An 18,925-nucleotide genomic window follows, 5' to 3' on the forward strand; every position below is an offset into this window, starting at 1 on the left:
CGCAATGGTCGTGTACTATACATACTGTAATGTTGACTCACTAAAGGTGTTTGATTTGACGTAAGAGAGAGCCTGATACGATAATTCTTTAAGACTATCTCCCTTTGGTAAGAACGCAATTGTATGGTTTCTTTAGCTTAACACGTTTCTGCAACTACTCTCGGCAAACCACATCACGGCATGTGGTGGAATACCTCTGTCACCCCCTCCCCCTCCACCCTTACCCTTACCCTTCCATTCGCCGTTCCATTCGTGAATGGCGCGAGGGAAGAACGAATGTCACCCAGCCTCCGAATACACTCGAATTTCTGATTTCCACTTAAGTCATTTCGCGGGATGAAGAGAATTTAAGACTGACATCTAATTTTCTTAGTACCTGTCTGTGGTTCTATGACTTTATGTAGCTCCACACGCATGTTACCAGATATTTTACGGCTGCCACTGTTCCTGTGAGTTACCGTTAATCATATAATCGCAAAATAACGCACCTTACCACGTATTTAGGGTGATTCGGTAACTTTACTTACGCTGAGTCTCCACCGCCAATCCCTGCACTAAAAGCGCGGTCGTTCTGCCGGTCTTCTTGCGTTTCGCTGTAGTTGCGGTGTCGTCAGCGTCCTTTTTCACCTCTGAAAATATAGTGAGATTGTGCCGTGACATTCCTGTGCTGCGCATAGTGCGTTCTATGGCTGACGTGGACAAGAAGTCATAATAAATCACAAAGTGTATTCTTAAAACAGAAGTACAATGCCAAAATTAACTATAATTTATTGCTCATAGGATATAGATCCATGAGATTTCTACCGCTATGTTTTCATGGAAGACAAAGAAACATATCTTTCCTTGCGATGGTGACTTTGGTAAAATATGTTTGGAAAACAACAAGCGTACCGTAGTAATTACTATTAACTGCAAACATGAGAACATATCTTAAAATCTAAGATAAACGATTGCCCTAGCTAAGCTAAAATGTTTTAAATAATGTGAAGTCGTATGCCATTGTTGGCTGAGAGACCCCGAAAGACAGGATCAGCTGCCTAATTGGAAGGATTTTTGTCTGTCCTTCTCGCACATTGACACCTTTCCTTCCCGAACTGAGAGTCACGTGTTTAATGAAGGAAGAGACAGTTTCGAGTTTAATTTCCCGTCGACGGCGCAGTAAGTAGAGACGGAGGACAAGTCTGAATTACAAAAGGATGGGGAAGGAAATCGGCTGTCCATCTTTGGATGAAAATATCTCCGCATTTGCCTGGAGCGAGTTAGGGAAATCACGGAAAACCTAAATCTGGATGGGCGGGCGGGGATTCGAACCGTCGTCCTCCCGAACGTGAGTTGTGTATTCAAGTGTATCCGGTAAGTGTAGGTAACGGTAATGGGTATATGTGTAGTGTGGTGTGATATTTTTGATGACAAAAGAAAGGAAAGCGTGACCCCGGTATCGCCCCACATAGCAAGCTTACCGTCCACATCCGACGGACGGATCACATCGACAGAGTCACATGCCATCACTTCATGAGACACTGCGGAGAAGCTCCGAATTTAATCCAGCCCACTGGTGCAAAGTGTGTTGATCAGGAACTTTACGCCACCACGCGTTCTCCCCTTTGCAGTAAAGGTGTGCCCATGCGGTAACTCGACCAAGTTCTGGCAATACCCGACGCTGGTGAGCTTGGGTGGTCTGACGGGAACAAGTGTCGTGAACGAGGTAAGGCCGTTGGCAGTAAATTTAGGACCGCAATATAGCGAATGGCGAAAGTAAGAGCCCAAACAGTGTTTTCGGCATTCTGTGACAACGTAGTCAAGGCAAAAAATGAATGAGAGTACGGATATTTTCAACAAAGCAGAGCAACAGCACATACCATATTCGTACATGCAACCTTAGTAAGAAGTCGTGAGGTGTTCTGTGAGCGCTACGGTCGCAGGTTCGATTCCTGTCTCGGGCATGGATGTGTGTGATATCTTTAGGTTAGTTAAGTTTAAGTAGTTCTAAGTTCTAGGTGACTGATGACCTCAGAAGTTAAGTCCCATAATGCTCAGAGCCATTTGAACCATTTCGTTCTGTGAGGAGAGGACCAACGGTGGACAAGTTCCAGCATCTTCTAGCAAGAACAGTTCTCCTACTCATTAACTACGATTATTTGTTTCGTTTCAGTTTGAACACCCCATATATATGTCCTAAGAGTAATTAGGCGCAAAATCTGGTGTTCCTGAACATATTTTATACTTTCTTTTCGCTACGTGCCCGTGGGATCAGTAAAAACAAGGAGTGTCCTGTCGGAAGATTAATCTTACACGCACAGTCGACAGTGCAGTCTCAAATTAGCCAGGCGCGATAACGGGTATAAGGATATTTCCTTACGGTGACATCAAAACAGAAAGAATGAACGAATGAGTACAACTTAAGTGTTGGAGACACAAATCACAGATTTCGGTTTCGGGTAGGAGGGGGTTGCGGGGTTGTCGCAGTTTGTTACTGCATCTGTCACCACCACCCAGAAAAAAATATTAAGCTGCCGGCCCTCACACCTTTAACGTACCACAAATATCTAGTACCTTAATAATAAAAATAACAATAAAATACATGAGATATTTTGATGCAATAAATAAGTTGTTTAATTTCCATGAGTACACGAGGCGTATTTTTTAAATAAGGTCCTTTATTTTAATAAGAACGAAGTTACTGAAAATATAGTTAAAATTAGTTTTGTTCCTATTCTGCATATTTTTATCTACATTTCTACATAATTTCCATTGTTATTCAAACACTTGTCATACCGCTCAGCAAATTTTTGAATTGCGGCGTCAAAGAAATCTGCCGCCTGTGATTAAATCCAATCCGTGGCTGCAGTTTTCACTTGTTCGTCATTGTTGGATTGTTGACCAGTAAGGGACTCCTTTTAGTACCGAAAAAAGTGAAAATCACTGGGTGCAAGGTCTGGAGTATAAGGTGAATGCTCCAGTTATCCCCATCTACAAGATACGATTAGACTTCGTGTTTGTACAGAAACACGTGGATTTGCCTTGTCATAGAACAACATCACACCGAAGGACAGTTGGTCATGCCACCGTGTTCTGTATGGCACACCGGAGTTTCTTGCACTCAAGAACAGAATTACAGAGCGTATCTTACAGCCGGCGGGCTACTCCGTTTTCTAAAACACACAAAGGTACTAAGAAAGTTGTGCAATATGACTCAACAATAAGTCGCAGGAGGCTGATTGTTGCTGTGTTTTGAGAATACTTCACACTTGCATTGTAGCCGCTGTGTTAAGTCTGTGGGCGCAGTAGTTCAGAAGGAAGGTTAGTTCGAAGTGCTTGCTATGGCGTCGTGCTCACGAAGTGAGATTCGGGCACTTTTGCGTTCAACTTCGCGCGTAGTTTAAACATAGACCAGTGCTTTGAAGAATCGACTCTCGCTCTCGGTAATGTGTGTCCGCATCGTACAACTATATTCAAGTGGTACAGAGAATTCCAAAGAGGAAATTTCACTCTGAAGAAAGCTGAGTGGCCGGGAAGGCCACGATCATCAGTTACGGAGGAAAACATTGATGCTGTGAGGAAAATGCTAGACGAAGACAGGCGAGTGGCGAGTGACCTATAAGCAATAGAGGATACCTTAGGGATAAATGCACCAGCAATTCGTTCGATTCTGCATGATGGTTTGCAAGTAAAGTAACTTTGTTGTCTCAGGGTGCCGCATAGACCACAGACGGAAGAGCAGGTGACACGACGTGTCACGTGGTCACGGGAGATGTTAAGGAAGTTTTCTAAGGGACAACCTCAGTATGTGAATAACATCTGCATCTACATCTACATCCATACTCCGCAAGCCACCTGACGGTGTGTAGCGGAGGGTACTTTGAGTACCTCTATCGGTTCTCCCTTCTATTCCAGTCTCGTATTGTTCGTGGAAAGAAAGATTGTCGGTATGCCTCTGTGTGGGCTCTGATCTCTCTGATTTTATCTTCATGGTCTCTTCGCGAGATATACGTAGGAGGTAGCAATATACTGCTTGACTCCTCGGTGAAGGTATGCTCTCGAAACTTCAACAAAAGCCCGTACCGAGCTACTGAGCGTCTCTCCTGCAGAGTCTTCCACTGGAATTTATCTATCATCTCCGTAACGCTTTCGCGATTACTAAATGATCCTGTAACGAAGCGCGCTGCTCTCCGTTGGATCTTCTCTATCTCTTCTATCAACCCTATCTGGTACGGATCCCACACCGGTGAGCAGTATTAAAGCAGTGGGCGAACGAGTGTACTGTAACTTACTTCCTTTGTTTTCGGATTGCGTTTCCTGAGGATTCTTCCAATGAATCTCAGTCTGCCGTCTACTTTACTGACAATCAACTTGATATGATCATTCCATTTTAAATCACTCCTGATGCCTACTCCCAGATAATTTATGGAATTAACTGCTTCCAGTTGCTGACCTGCTATATTTCTTTCTATGCATTCGCGGCACACTACACTTGTCTACATTGAGATTCAATTGCCATTCCCTGCACCCTGCGTCAATTCGTTGCAGATCCTCGTGCATTTCAGCACAATTTTCCATTGTTACAACCTCTCGATATACTACAGCATCATCCGCAAAAAGCCTCAGTGAACTTCCGATGTTATCCACAAGGACATTTATGTATGTTGTGAATAGCAACGGTCCTACGACGCTCTCCTGCGGCACACCTGAAATCACTCTTTAGGGACTGATGACCTTAGCAGTTAAGTCCCATAAGATTTCACATATTTGAAATCACTCTGACTTCAGAACACTTCTCTCCTTTGAGAATGACATGCTGCGTTCTGTTATCTAGGAACTCTTCAATCCAATCACATAATTGGTCTGATAGTCCATATGCTCTTACTTTATTCATTAAACGACTGTGGGGAACATCGTGACAGGTGATCAGTCTTAGCTGTACTATTACGACGTGCCAACTAAGAAAACAAAGTTTGGGTCTTTGAAACTGATGACACACCCGTAGCTGTCAGAAAATCCCGATCAGTAAAGAAGAATATGATAGCTGTTTTCCTTTCAGATCGAGTGGAATTGTGGAGCGTGTTGTTTTGGACACACAGAAGACAGCCACGGCTGAGTGGTACACTGAGTAGCACCTGCCCAAAGTCATCCAATCTTTGAAGAACCTTAGACTGAAGTCGAGAATGGACACTTGCTTCCTCCATCACGATAAGGCTCCATTTCACCGCGCCAAAGCATGCACCGAATATTTGCGGAGTGCAGTATTGAAACTTCTTGAGCACCCTCCTTACAGCCCAGACCTTGCTCCTTGTGACTTTGCACTGTTACCGCGCGTGAAAATGAAGCTGAACTCAGTGCAGTATTCAAGTGATGAGGAGCTCCTGCGTCCTTCGGACAGCGAGTGTGCCTTACTCCCTACAGAAACTTGGGAGAAATGGTCTAGGGATTAGTCTCGGAGGATGGAGACGTGTATTAAGGACGCAGATTGCAGTAGGCTCTCGCAAAGCCTGGCAAAGGATAAAGTAACATGGAGAGCTGCTTCAAAACAGTCTTCGGACTGGAGACCACCACAAAAACAACAACAATGTAAAGTCATTGTCTTTATGTTATGCCTTATCCAACTTACTGTGATTATCCGGTTCTACGTGCCATTAGCCTAAATCGCTCCAGGCAAAAGCCGTGATGGTTCATTTGAAAACAGCAAGGGCGAATTCCTTACCCATCCTTCCAACATTCCGAACTTGCGCTCCGTCTCTGATGGCCTCGGTGTGGACGGGATGTTAAACGCCAGTCTTCCTTCCTTCCGGTTCTACCTTTGTGCTCACGAACAGTGCCCTATTTGTGTTGCTGACAGCAGGTGAGGTCATGAGCCTGCGAATAGTCGCCTTTCCTCGGTGTGCAAAATATAAATGGTTCTAGTGGCTTCCTTCGCCTGGACGGCCTTCATACCTTTAACTTTCAACCCCCCCTCCCCCCCACCACCACCGCCTACCACCTTCTTACCAACCTTGGCTGTGTGTCGTCGTAGAAGAACAAACAGGCCGGAGTGATACAGCAGCTTCACATTTTTTTAAAAATCACCATAAATGCTTATATACGGTACCCATAAACAGTGTATGAGAACACTTACTGAAAATTAGTTCAAATACAAACGAATTAGTACGGTAGTAGTATTTCTTGCCATTTGCAACTGTCTTACACGAAACTTTCAAATTTTAAGCAGAGCTATAGTTCGTTCTTCTTGTGATTTTTAGTTTCTCGCGATCGCTTCCCCTGCTTTGCCCTCATCGATACTGTATCGGCCTCTGCGACGAATCGGGAAGTCTCGAACTCGTTCAAATGCGAGTATCGTTTGCCCGACCCTACCGAAAAGTCTCTGGCCTGGGGTGCAAGCGTCTGTTAATCCGACCTTAGGCACACGAGTACCACTTTCAACTATTGTACCTAGTGAGACACTGCTAATGGTTTAAGCTGTGTAATTCATCAACTGGTGGCGTCAGTAGCAATATCATTCCTCCAGTGTCTCACCTGTGGCGCAAAATCTTCGGTAAATACACTACTGGCCATTAAAATTGCTACACCAAGAAGAAATGCAGATGATAAAGGGGTACTCATTGGACAAATATATTACACTATAACTGACATGTGAATACATTTTCACGGAATTTGGGTGCATAGATCCTGAGCAATCAGTACCCAGAACAACCACCTCTGGCCCTGATACGCCTGGGCATTGACTCAAACAGAGCTTGGATGGCGTGTACAGGTACAGCTGCCCGTGCAGCTTCAACACGATACCACAGTTCATCAAGAGTAGTGACTGGCGTATTGTCACGAGCCAGTTGCTCGGCTACCATTGACCAGACGTTTTCAATTGGTGAGAGATCTGGAGAGTGTCTGGCCAGGGCAGCAGTCGCACATTTTCTGTATCCAGAAAGGCCCGTACAGGACCTGCAACATGCGGTGGTGCATTATCCTGCTGAAATGTAGGGTTTCGCAGGGATCGAATGAAGGGTAGAGCCACGGGTCATAACACATCTGAAATGTAACGCCACTGTTCAATGTGCGGCCAATGCGAACAAGAGGTGACAAAGACGTGTAACCAATGGCACTCCATACCATAACGCCAGGTGATACACCAGTATGGCGATGACGAATACACACTTCAAATGTGCGTTCACCGCGATGTCGCCAAACACGGATGCGACCATCATGATGCTGTAAACAGAACCTGGATTCATCCGAAAAAATGACGTTTTGCCATTCGTGCACCCAGGTTCGTCGTTGAGTACACCATCGCAGACGTTCCTGTCTGTGATGCAGCGTCAAGGATAACCGCAGTCATGGTCTCCGAGTTGATAGTCCATGCTGCTGCAAACGCCGTCGAAATGTTCGTGCAGATGGTTGTTGTCTTGCAGACGTCCCCATCTGCTGACTCGGGGATCGAGGCGTGGCTGCACGATCCGTTACAGCCATGCGGATAAGATGCCTGTCATCTCGATAGCTACTGATACGAGGCCGTTGGGATCCAGCACGGCGTTCCGTATTACCCTCCTGAACCCACCAATTCCATATTCTGCTAACAGTCATTGGATCTCGGCCAACGAGAGCAGCAATGTCGCGATACGATAAACCGCAATCGCGATAGGCTACAATCCGACCTATATCAAAGTCGGAAACGTGATGGCACGCATTTCTCCTCCTTACAGGAGGCATCAATACAACGTTTCACCAGGCAACGCCGGTCAACTGCTGTTTGTGTATGAGAAATCGGTTGGAAACTCTCCTCATGTCAGCACTTTGTAGGTGTCGCCACCGGCACCAGCCTTGTGTGAATGCTCTGCAAAGCTAATCATTTGCATATCACAGCATCCTCTTCCTGTCGGTTACATTTCGCGTCTGTACCACGGCATCTCTGTGGTGTAGCAATTTTAATGGCCAGTAGTGTAAGATCAGGGAGCGAATAGTGGCACGTAGGCAATGAGGTTTCCTTCGCACCGTGACTGATAACGGCAGGAAGTTGGCGCTGGCCTTGGTTGTCCACCACACACCGCAGACAGCGGCGCGTTGTAAGGGCAGGGCAAGGCAGCAAAGGACATGACAGGGTGCGGGCGAGGGCGTCCTTGTGCGGACAGCTCGTTCAGCTACCGTTGCGTAACGCCGTCCGGCTTGACCGCGCTCTGACATTTACCATAAAGCGAAGAGTCGCCAAGGCCCGCCCCACACCTCACACCTCGCGAGGTGCGGGCCCCGCAAGGTACTTGCTCTCGCGCAGATAATAGTTAAGGCAAAAAAAATATATAACTTTAGGGTTTGTCATCACATCGAACACGAGGCCACAAATATAGGCCTATATCAGCGACGCCAGTGTTGTGCTCGCTTGTTATGACCTACGTGTAAACAGACAATTTCCTCTGCTTGAATCAACACGAATTCTGTGGGAAACAAAGGTCGAATGAAACCCAGTTGGCTCTGTCCATCCACGAGGCCCAGAAGGCGGCAGATAACGCCGTTCAGGTTGACACCATGGTCCTAAACTTCCGGAAAGCGTTCGCTACGGTTCCGCATGCCGCAAATGAACAAAATGCCAGTTCATCAAATGATTCAAATCGCTCTGAGCACTATGGGACTTAACATCTGAGGTCATCAGTCCCCTTGACTTAGAACTACTTAAACCTAACTAACCTAGGACATCACACACATCCATACCCGAGGCAGGATTCGAACCTGTGACCATAGCAACAGCGCGATTACGGACTGAAGCGCCTAGAACCGAACGGCCACAGCGGCCGGCGCCAGTTCACCATTGTGATTATACCGAAAAATTCCAATCAAATAGAACGCGCAACACTTCACTGTTAACGGAAAGAAACCTTCAGATGTAAAAGTTCCTGAAGCGACAAAAAACTGGTCTAGGCATGCGTATTCAAATAAAGAGATACGTAAACAGGCAGAATACGGCGCTGCGGTCGGCAACGCCTATTCAGGGTGGTCCATTGATAGTGACCGGGCCAAATATCTCAAACAAAAAAACTACAAAGAACAAAACTCATCTAGCTTGAAGGGGGAAACCAGATGGCACTATGGTTGGCCCGCTAGATGGCGCTGCAATAGGTCAAACGGATATCAACTGCGTTTTTTTAAAATAGGAACCCCCATTTTTATTACATATTCGTGTAGTACGTATAGAAATATGACTGTTTTAGTTGGACCACTTTTTTCGTTTTGTAATAGATGGCGCTGTAATAGTCACAAACTTATAAGTACGTGGTATCAAGTAACATTCCGCCGGTACGGACGGTATTTGCTTCGTGATACATTAATCGTGTTAAAATGGACCGTTTAGCAATTGCGGAAAAGGTCGGTATCGTGTTGATGTATGGCTACTGTGATCAAAATGCCCAACGGGCGTGTGGTATGTATGCTGCTCGGTATCCTGGACGACATCATCCAAGCGTCCGGACCGTTGCCGGATAGTTACGTTATTTAATGGAACAGGAAATTGTCAGCCACGTGTGAAACGTCAACCACGACCTGCAACAAATGAGGATGCCCAAGTAGGTGTTTTAGATGCTGTCGCGCCTAATCCGCACATCAGTTGCAGACAAATTGCGCGAGAATCGGGAATCTCAAAAACGTCGGTGTTGAGAATGCTACATCAACATCGATTGCACCCGTACCATTTTTCTATGCACCAGGAATTGCATGGCGACAACTTTGTAAGTCGTGTTCAGTTCTGCCACTGGGCACAAGAGAAATTACGGGACGATGACAGATTTTTTGCATGCGTTCTATTTAGCGACGAAGCGTCATTCACCACCAGCGGTAACATAAACCGACATAATATGCACTACTGGGCAACGGAAAATCCGCGATGGCTGCGACAAGTGGAACATCAGCGAACTTGGCGGGTTAATGTATAGTGCGGCATTATGGGAGGAAGGATAATTGGCCCCCATTTTATCGATGGCACTCTAAATGATGCAATCTATGCTGATTTCCCACGTAATGTTCTACTGATGTTATTACAAGATGTTTCACTGCATGACAGAATGGCGATGTACTTCCAACATGATGGATGTCCGGCACATAGCTCGCGTGCGGTTAAAGCGGTACTGAATAGCATATTTCATGACAGGTGGATTGGTCGTTGAAGAACCATACCACGGCAGGCACGTTCACCGGATCTGACGTCCCCGGATTTCTTTCTGTGGGGAAAGTTGAAGGATATTTGCTATCGTGATCCACCGACATCGCCTGACAACATACATCAGCGCATTGTCAGTGCATGTGCGAACATTACGGAAGGCGAACTACTCGCTGTTGAGAGGAATGTCGTTAAACGTATTGCAAATGGATTGAGGTTGACGGACATCATTTTGAGCATTTATTGCATTAATGTGGTATTTACAGGTAATCACGCTGTATCAGCATGCATTCTCAGAAATGACAAGTTCACAAAGGTACATGTATCACATTGGAACAACCGAAATAAAATGTTTAGATGTTCCTACGTTCTGTATTTTAATTTAAAAAACCTACCTGTTACCAACTGTTCGTCTAAAATTGTGAGCCATATGTTTGTGACTATTACAGCGCCATCTATCACAAAGCGAAAAAATGGGGGTTCCTATTTTAAAAAAACGCAGTTGATATCCGTTTGACCTATGGCAGCGCCATCTAGCAGGCCAACCATAGCGCCATCTGGTTTTCCCCTTCAAGCTAGACGAGTTTCGTTCTTTGTAGTTTTTTCGTTTGACGCTCATTTCGTGAGATATTTGGCCCGGTCACGATCAATGGACCACCCTGTATAAGACAACAAGTGTCTGGCGCGGTTGTTAGATCGATTACTGCTGATACAATGGCAGGTTATCAAGATTTAAATGAGTTTGAACGTGGTGTTATAGTCGGCGCACGAGCGGTGGGACACAGCACCTGAGAGGTAGCGATGAAGTGGGGATTTTCCCGTGGGATCATTTCACGAGTGTACAGTGAATATCACGAATCCGGTAAAACATCAAATCTCCGGCATCGCTGCTGCCGGAAAAAGACCCACCAACGATGACTGAAGAGAATCGTTCAACGTGACAGAAGTGTAACCCTTCGCAGATTTCAATGCTGGGTCATCAACAAGTTTCAGCGTGCGAACCATTCAACGAAACATCATCGATATGGGCTTTCGGAGCCGAAGGCCCACTCGTTTACCCTTAATGACTTGACAACACAAAGCTCTACGCCTCACCTGGGTCCGTCAACACCGACATTGGACTGTTGATGACTCGAAACATGCTGCCTGGTCGGACGATAGGACGTGTACGAGTATGGAGACAACCTCGTGAATCTATGGACCGTGCATGTTCAAGAAGATGGAGGCTGTGTAACGATGTGGGGCGTGTGCAGTTGGAGTGATTCGGAACCGTTATACGTCGATATACGACTCTGACAGGTGACACGTAGCTAAGCACCCTGTCTGATCACCATCATCCATTCATGTCCATTGTGCTTTCCGACGGGCAATTCCAGCAGGACAATACGACACCCCACACATTTTGTTAACAACGTTGCCCCCCCCCCTCTCTCTCTCTCTCTCTCTCTCTCTCTCTATATATATATATATATATATATATATATATATATATATATATATATATAGAGAGAGAGAGAGAGAGAGAGAGAGAGAGAGAGAGAGAGAGAGAGAGAGAGAGAGAGAAGAGTGAGAGAGGGGGGGGGGGGAGGGGCAACGTTGTTAACAAAAACCTCGAAAAATTCTTGACCGATTTACATCAACGTGTTACATAATACCCTGTCATTCAGACAGACATAGGCTATATTTCTTTTAAACAACAGTATACAGCTTTCCTGTTAAAATCGACTGTGACGGAGAAAATACGGTGCTATACTTTGCTATGAAAATGTGCTGTTTAGTTTTCTTTCATGCAGTCAGTTTTAAATACGACAGCAGGACATGTAAACAATTAGTAAAATTGTTTTTCCAGTAAAGATACCTTCTCCTTATATATAATTTTAAACAAAAATTGTATACACTTCAATGTGCTGTTTTGTTTTCATCCTCACAGTCGATTTAAACAGATTTCAGGTTGTGGACTTATGAAACTTTGTATTTGTATTATATAATTCATTTATTTGAACCAACTGTGAGAAAATCAAATTTCTATCAATTTTGGTTAGGAAACTACAGACGTTCAAAGTTTTAGCGGTGGATGCAATATACCGTATGTAATTGGCTCTGTTCAGATCGATGTTCTGGTGGCGGAATGGTCATTTAAGTGAAGTGTTCAAACGAGTACCCGTTTTCCTGAGTGCTCGAAGCATTGCGCCTTCTGAAAGACAACCGAGCGTGGTGTAACAGTGGTCGGCACTCTTCCGCCTTCGGGAGAATGGCGGTTTCAATCCCCGACCAGTCATCCAGATTTAGGTTTTCCGTGATTTCCCTAAATCATCCCAGGCAAATGCCGGGATGGTTCCTTTGTAAGCGCACGGCTGATTTTCTTCTCCATCCTGCCCCAATCCGAGCTTGTGCTCCGTCCTTAATGAAGAATTATAGCCAGGTACGGCTGAACTTTCGAAGACGCAACTGAGCGCTCGATGTACCTGACACGAGAAAGGGACGTGTCGGCTGTGCTAGGCCGCACTCAAGGAGACCACTCCCCAATCAGATTTTTGTAATTTTTTTTTTATATTTGTGGTAGGTGAAGTTCAGTACTCAAACATAAATCTCCCAAAGTAGTTCGCTGCAGTTCTAAAAAATTCTCAGAAAATCGACCAACTTCATTATGCTAAGGAGCAGGCAAGCAGTGGGGTTGTGTGATACAATACTCGCCTGTCGTGTTGGGGTGGGAGGGGGGGGGGGGAGGGAGGCAGGAAAGTAGAGTGCGCTATGTTTGCTTACTTGCGGATTTTTTAAGGTGGATTGTCCACGAGCTTCTCTGTGAAGCGTAAAATATATAAAGAAGGGACAAATTTTATTTTTTTAATTTGTTTTCAATTTAAAAATCTTTGATAAAAGGTAAATGATTACGAAATGATGTTTGCAATGTAAACTGAATATGTGCGTGCCATATGCAATATCTGTATGTAAAAGGCTGTGTCATGACTGATCGACTGACCTGTCTGGTCACCGCCCAGCCCAGACAGCTAAGCACAGAAGCCAGAGGATCTACCTTATACTGTAAGCGTCCTTTAAGAACGGATTGTCCAAAATTCGAACCCTAAGGGGGTGAAATAGGGGATGAAGATTTTTTCATAAATGTCGATCTTAAGGCAACTTTGAAGCTAGATCTTCGAAAATTGGTATTTGGCTTCTCAGTCAGAAATAAAGAAATCAGTGTTTCAGGATTTTTGGAAATTTAATCCTATTGGGGTCTAGGTTCAAAATTGCTTTAATAGCGACATTTTTCACAAAAAACTTCGTCCCCTATTTCACCCACTTAGGGTGAAAGCTTTTTTTAAAAAATGTATATTTTTAAAGCTACAGCTATGAACATTGGTATTTGATTTCTCTATTAAAAATAAAAATCATGTGTTTCAGTGTTTTTGAAAATTCAACCCCTGTGGGGGTGAAACCGGGGGGTGAGCTTTTTATGAAAATATGTCAGTGTGTAAGCATTTTTGAAGCTAAATCTATGAAAATTTGTATTTGGTTTCCCTGTTAGAAATAAAACATACGCATGTCATTGTTTTTGTAAATTAAACCCCTAAAGAGGTGAAAAAGAGGGTAAAACGTTTTATGAAAATATTTCATTGCGAAAGCATTTTTAAAGCTAAATCTTTGAAATTTGGTGTGTGGCTTCTCGGTTAGAGAGGAAACACATCTGTTTGGCTGTTTTTGGAAATTCTACCCCGAAGGTGGTGAAATAGTGTCAAATTGATTCACTGACACACCACTGCCAGCTCAAAGAACTAAAGATAGAAACTTGATGTTTGAAAAGGGTGTTGATCTTATACTGTAGGCACCGTTTAAGAAGACACTGTTCCAAATTCCACTCCTAAGGGGGTGAAATAGAGGATGAAAAGCTTTTTGAAAGTATGACGTTATTAAGGGAACTCTGAAGCTGGAACTACGAAACCTGGTATTTGGTTTCTCTTTCAGAAAATAAAAAACACCATGTTTCAACATTTTTGGAAATTCTACCACTAAGGTAATGAAATGGTGGGTGAAAGTTTTTTTAAGGATAAATAGTTACTAAAGAACTACTGACGATTTTAAGGCTACATCTAAATTCAATTGGTATTTGACTTCTCGGTTATAAATAAAAAGATAGATGTTTCAGTGTTTCTGGAACTTCGAACCCTAAGGGAGTGCAATAGGACATAAAAATTTTTAAGAAAATATTTCGTCACATTAAAAAGAATTTTAAAGCTAAATAATGAAACTTAGTATTTCACTTCTATGTTCGATTAAAGAAATATCTATTAGAGGATGATAGTTGCTATAGAAAACTCTCCACAAGAGGGCAAAAGGCCTGATTAACAAAAACTTTGGACGCCATCTACCAGAATCGCTTTTTTGTCAGAAGTACATAGGGGAAAGACCATGCTCATACGGTCGTAATTAGTGTGAAAAGCTTAGAAGGTGTTCCAATCTGTGAACAGCTTTAAAATTCGATTAAATAAAAACAAAAACAATCTCTGCAGGCCATACAGTCGGCGCGAGCGGAGCAGCGGGCGCTAAGCTAGTTAGAAACAAGAAGACATGCATTTTTCATAAAAATGACAATTACATACGAAAGGCGTTTGAAAAGACCGTGCAAAAATACAACTACTTAATGTTTGGGGTAAATCTTTTTTATTTTCGACATAGTCTCCTTTTAGACTTATACACTTCGTCCAACGCTGTTCTAATTTGTAGATCCCTTCCGAATAGTAGGAATTGTCCAAGTCTGTAAAATAGCTATTAGTTGCTGCAATCACCTCCTCGTTTGAATAAAATCTTTGTCCCTCCAGCCATTTCTTCAAATTGGGGAACAAATAGTAATCCGAGAGAGCCAAGTCTGGAGAATAGGGGGGATGTGAAACGAGTTAGAATCCTATTTCCATTAATTTGGCAACCACAACTGCTGAGGTGTCTGCTGGTGCATTGTCGTGATGAAAAAGGACTTTTTTGCGGTCCAATCGCCGGCGTTTTTCTTGCAGCTCGGTTTTCAAACGGTGCAATAACGATGAATAATATTCACCTGTAATAATTTTACCCTTTTCCAGAAAGTCGATGAGGATTATCCCTTGCTAATTCCAAAAGACAGTCGCCATAACCTTTCCGGCCGAAGGAATGGTCTTCGCCTATTTTGGTGCGGATTCTCCCTTGGTAACCCATTTTTAGATTGTTGTTTGGTCTCAGGAGTGTAGTGATGTATTCATGTTTAATCCACAGTGACGAAACGACGCTTAAAGTCATGCGGATTCTTCCTGAACAGCTGCAAACCGTCCTTGCAACACTTCGCATGATTCCGTTTTGGGTCAAGCGTGAGCAATCACGGAACCCATCTTGCGGATAGCGTTCTCATGTCCAAATTTTTATGCAAAATACAGGGTGATTCAAAAAGAATAGCACAACTTTAAAAATGTGTATTTAATGAAAGAAACATAATATAACCTTCTGTTATACATCATTACAAAGAGTATTTAAAAAGGTTTTTTTTCACTCAAAAACAAGTTCAGAGATGTTCAATATGGCCCCCTCCAGACACTCGAGCAATATCAACCCGATACTCCAACTCGTTCCACACTCTCTGTAGCATATCAGGCGTAACAGTTTGGATAGCTGCTGTTATTTCTCGTTTCAAATCATCAATGGTGGCTGGGAGAGGTGGCCAAAACACCATATCCTTAACATACCCCCATTAGAAAAAATCGCAGGGGGTAAGATCAGGGCTTCTTGGAGGCCAGTGATGAAGTGCTCTGTCACGGGCTGCCTGGCGGCCGATCCATCGCCTCGGGTAGTTGACGTTCAGGTAGTTACGGACAGATAAGTGCCAATGTGGTGGCGCTCCATCCTGCTGAAATATGAATTGTTGTGCTTCTTGTTTGAGCTGAGGGAACAGCCAATTCTCTAACATCTCCAGATACTGTAGTCCAGTTACAGTAGCACCTTCGAAGAAAAAGGCACCAAAAACTTTATTGGCTGAAATGGCACAGAAAACGTTCACTTTAGGCGAGTCACGTTCATACTGAGTTGTTTCCCGCGGATTCTCAGTGCCCCATATACAGACATTGTGACAGTTGACTTTCCCGTTAGTGTGGAAAGTTGCTTCATCACTAAACACAATCTTTGAAACGAAAGATTCATCTGTTTCCATTTGAGCAAGGATAAAATCACAGAAATCGATTCTTTTAATCTTATCAGCTGCAGACAGTGCTTGAACCAATTTCAGACGATAAGGTTTCATAACTAACCTTTTTCGTAGGACTCTCCATACAGTTGATTGTGGACTTTGCAGCTCTCTGCTAGCTCTGCGAGTCGATTTTCCTGGGCTGCGAACAAATGCTTGCTGGATGCGTGCTACATTTTCATCACTCGTTCTCGGCCGTCCAGAACTTTTCCCTTTGCACAAACACCAATTCTCTGTAAACTGTTTATACCAACGTTTAATACACCACCTATCAGGAGGTTTAACACCATACTTCGTTCGAAATGCACGCTGAACAACTGTCGTCGATTCACTTCTGCCGTACTCAATAACACAAAAAGCTTTCTGTTGAGCGGTCGCCATCTTAGCATCAACTGACGCTGACGCCTAGTCAACAGCGCCTCAAGCGAACAAATGTACAACTAAATGAAACTTTATAGCTCCCTTAATTCGCCGACAGATAGTGCTTAGCTATGCCTTTTGTCGTTGCAGAGTTTTAAATTCCTAAAGTTGTGGTATTCTTCTTGAATCACCCTGTATTATGTACCCCTTCATTCGAGATGCCCACAGTACTAGCAATCTCATGCTCATTAACTCTTCTGTCATCCATCACCATATCATGGATTTTATCAATGATTTCCCCATAGGGCGTCCAGAACGTTCAGCATCACTTGTGCCCATATGGCCACTCCGAAAATTTTGAAACCACTTACAAACTGTTCTAAACGAAGGTGCAGAGTCACCGTCATGTTTATCAAGCTTCTCTTTAGTCTCCTAGGGCATTTTGCCTTTCATAAAATAACATTTAATCACCACACGAAATTCTTTTTCGTCCATTTTTTTGACAATCGCTCGACTTCCTTGATTCACACGAATGCCAAACACAAAGAAATGGACCAATATGGCTGAACCTTGGTTTGCGTTCTTTACAAAGATACTACTAACTAAACATGACCTCTATACGCGCCGGTGGTGCCATCTCTCAGACTTTGCAGGGACTTTTCATAAGACCCTCATAGGTGTTAATTAGTATATATTTCATGATTTCTGTATTTAAATGAAGCTTGTATTCGAACTAAACGGAAAAAAAGAAAAAATCGAACGAAACGAGACTTGATCCAACGATTACCAAACCCGAGTGCTACCGACTTCTCTTCCATCTTTATGCATTTTACGATTTACAGCAACACTCGTAGAACACGTAACCTTTTTTTTTTTCAAAATTTGGATGCAGTGGGAATAGGAATCAGGTCTCAACAGAGTAGTCGAGTAGTATACCACGTAGCTATGCTCCTTGAGGAAGTCGGTCTTACTTTAGCGTGTTGAAGATAGTCGAAAAACTTCAGAGTCGATTTTCTCGAGGATTTTGCACCGACATGCTTTGGGAGAGTGATATATGGGTTCCCAACTTCACGTACCACAAGCATATAAAACTAGCGAACCCGACCGTGCTTCCTAATTGCTTAATATGTATGGGAGTTGGAAAAACATCCTAATTAGATTCACCTACCGCCCTTTTCATGAAGGGTAGGACTGACTGTCTCCTCTGTCCAGATTAGGTTTTCGGGAAACTGTTCCTGCTTTTCCTTAAAGTATATTCGTTTCATGCCTAACAGATGTGCATTTTCTCTCTGTATTTTGCCCTCGTTGGCATGTTTTTATTTTCCTACCTTCACAGCCGTAGCAGGTCGGGGCATCTAGTGGTACTCCGTCTTTGCTGTTGGTTACAGACTTGAGACCAGGCTACTGTCAGACTGCCGCGACGGTTCATAGAACTGCCGGGCAACCTGTTTTATTCCGTTCCTGATCATGGGCCACCAGTCTCCTGATGCAGGTCCCGGGTGGGGTACTGTCGCGGGAGGTGCATTGGCGAGTCATCATGCTCTGCCTTGCACACGTAAGAGCCGGCGAATGTGGCAGTCGGCTGCGTTTCCCCAGACCGCGCTCGCGTAATCTAGCACTGCTCCTTTCAGTGCTAGACACAGCGTAACATCGTACTGTGGTGGAAGCGTCAACACTGGGGATTTAGCAGTGGGTTAAACGCCTTCAGACGGGCACCTGCTTTACCCCAGACCTCGCGGATATGCGGTTTCCATGTGACGTGGCTGTCGAGTGTTACCCCGAATCAGATTCCCCCCCCCCCCTCTCTCTCTCTCTAATCTATATCCCCTCATGCTGCTCCACTCACTGTCACTCATGTTCTTCCCCTCCATCCGAGCGTCTCCTCCTCCACTCAGTCCCTGTCTCCTCCTTCCCTCTCTCTGTGTCTATTTCCTCTCCTCCTCTCTCTCCATCTAGGCCGCCACCCTTTCTGTCCTTCTGCTCTTCCCTCTCGCTCTGATCTTGAGCCTTGTTTATTGTTGTTTCAGATTCTCGTTCGGTGGTAGTATTCTAATCACAAACCAATACGCTTTTATAAAACTTTCCCGTTTTCTGTGAAAACCGATGGCGAGGAAGAAAACAAAACAGCACATTGTTATGTACACAAGTTTTGTTTAAGAAATATGTACACCATGAGAAAGATTATGAACGGGAGGAACAGGTTCTCCAATGGCCTAAATGCCCTATTATCGTAAAGAAAA

The 18,925-nt window shown here is 44.0% G+C and overlaps 1 protein-coding gene across 1 annotated transcript in view; it reads left to right on the forward strand.

The window, feature by feature from the left end:
• Window positions 1-18,925, forward strand: part of LOC124798369 — a 239,856-nt gene that overhangs the window by 9,584 nt on the left and 211,347 nt on the right. The window lies entirely within an intron of this gene.

The sequence above is a fragment of the Schistocerca piceifrons genome, chromosome 5 (assembly GCF_021461385.2).
Source record: "Schistocerca piceifrons isolate TAMUIC-IGC-003096 chromosome 5, iqSchPice1.1, whole genome shotgun sequence".
Classification (NCBI taxonomy): domain Eukaryota; kingdom Metazoa; phylum Arthropoda; class Insecta; order Orthoptera; family Acrididae; genus Schistocerca; species Schistocerca piceifrons.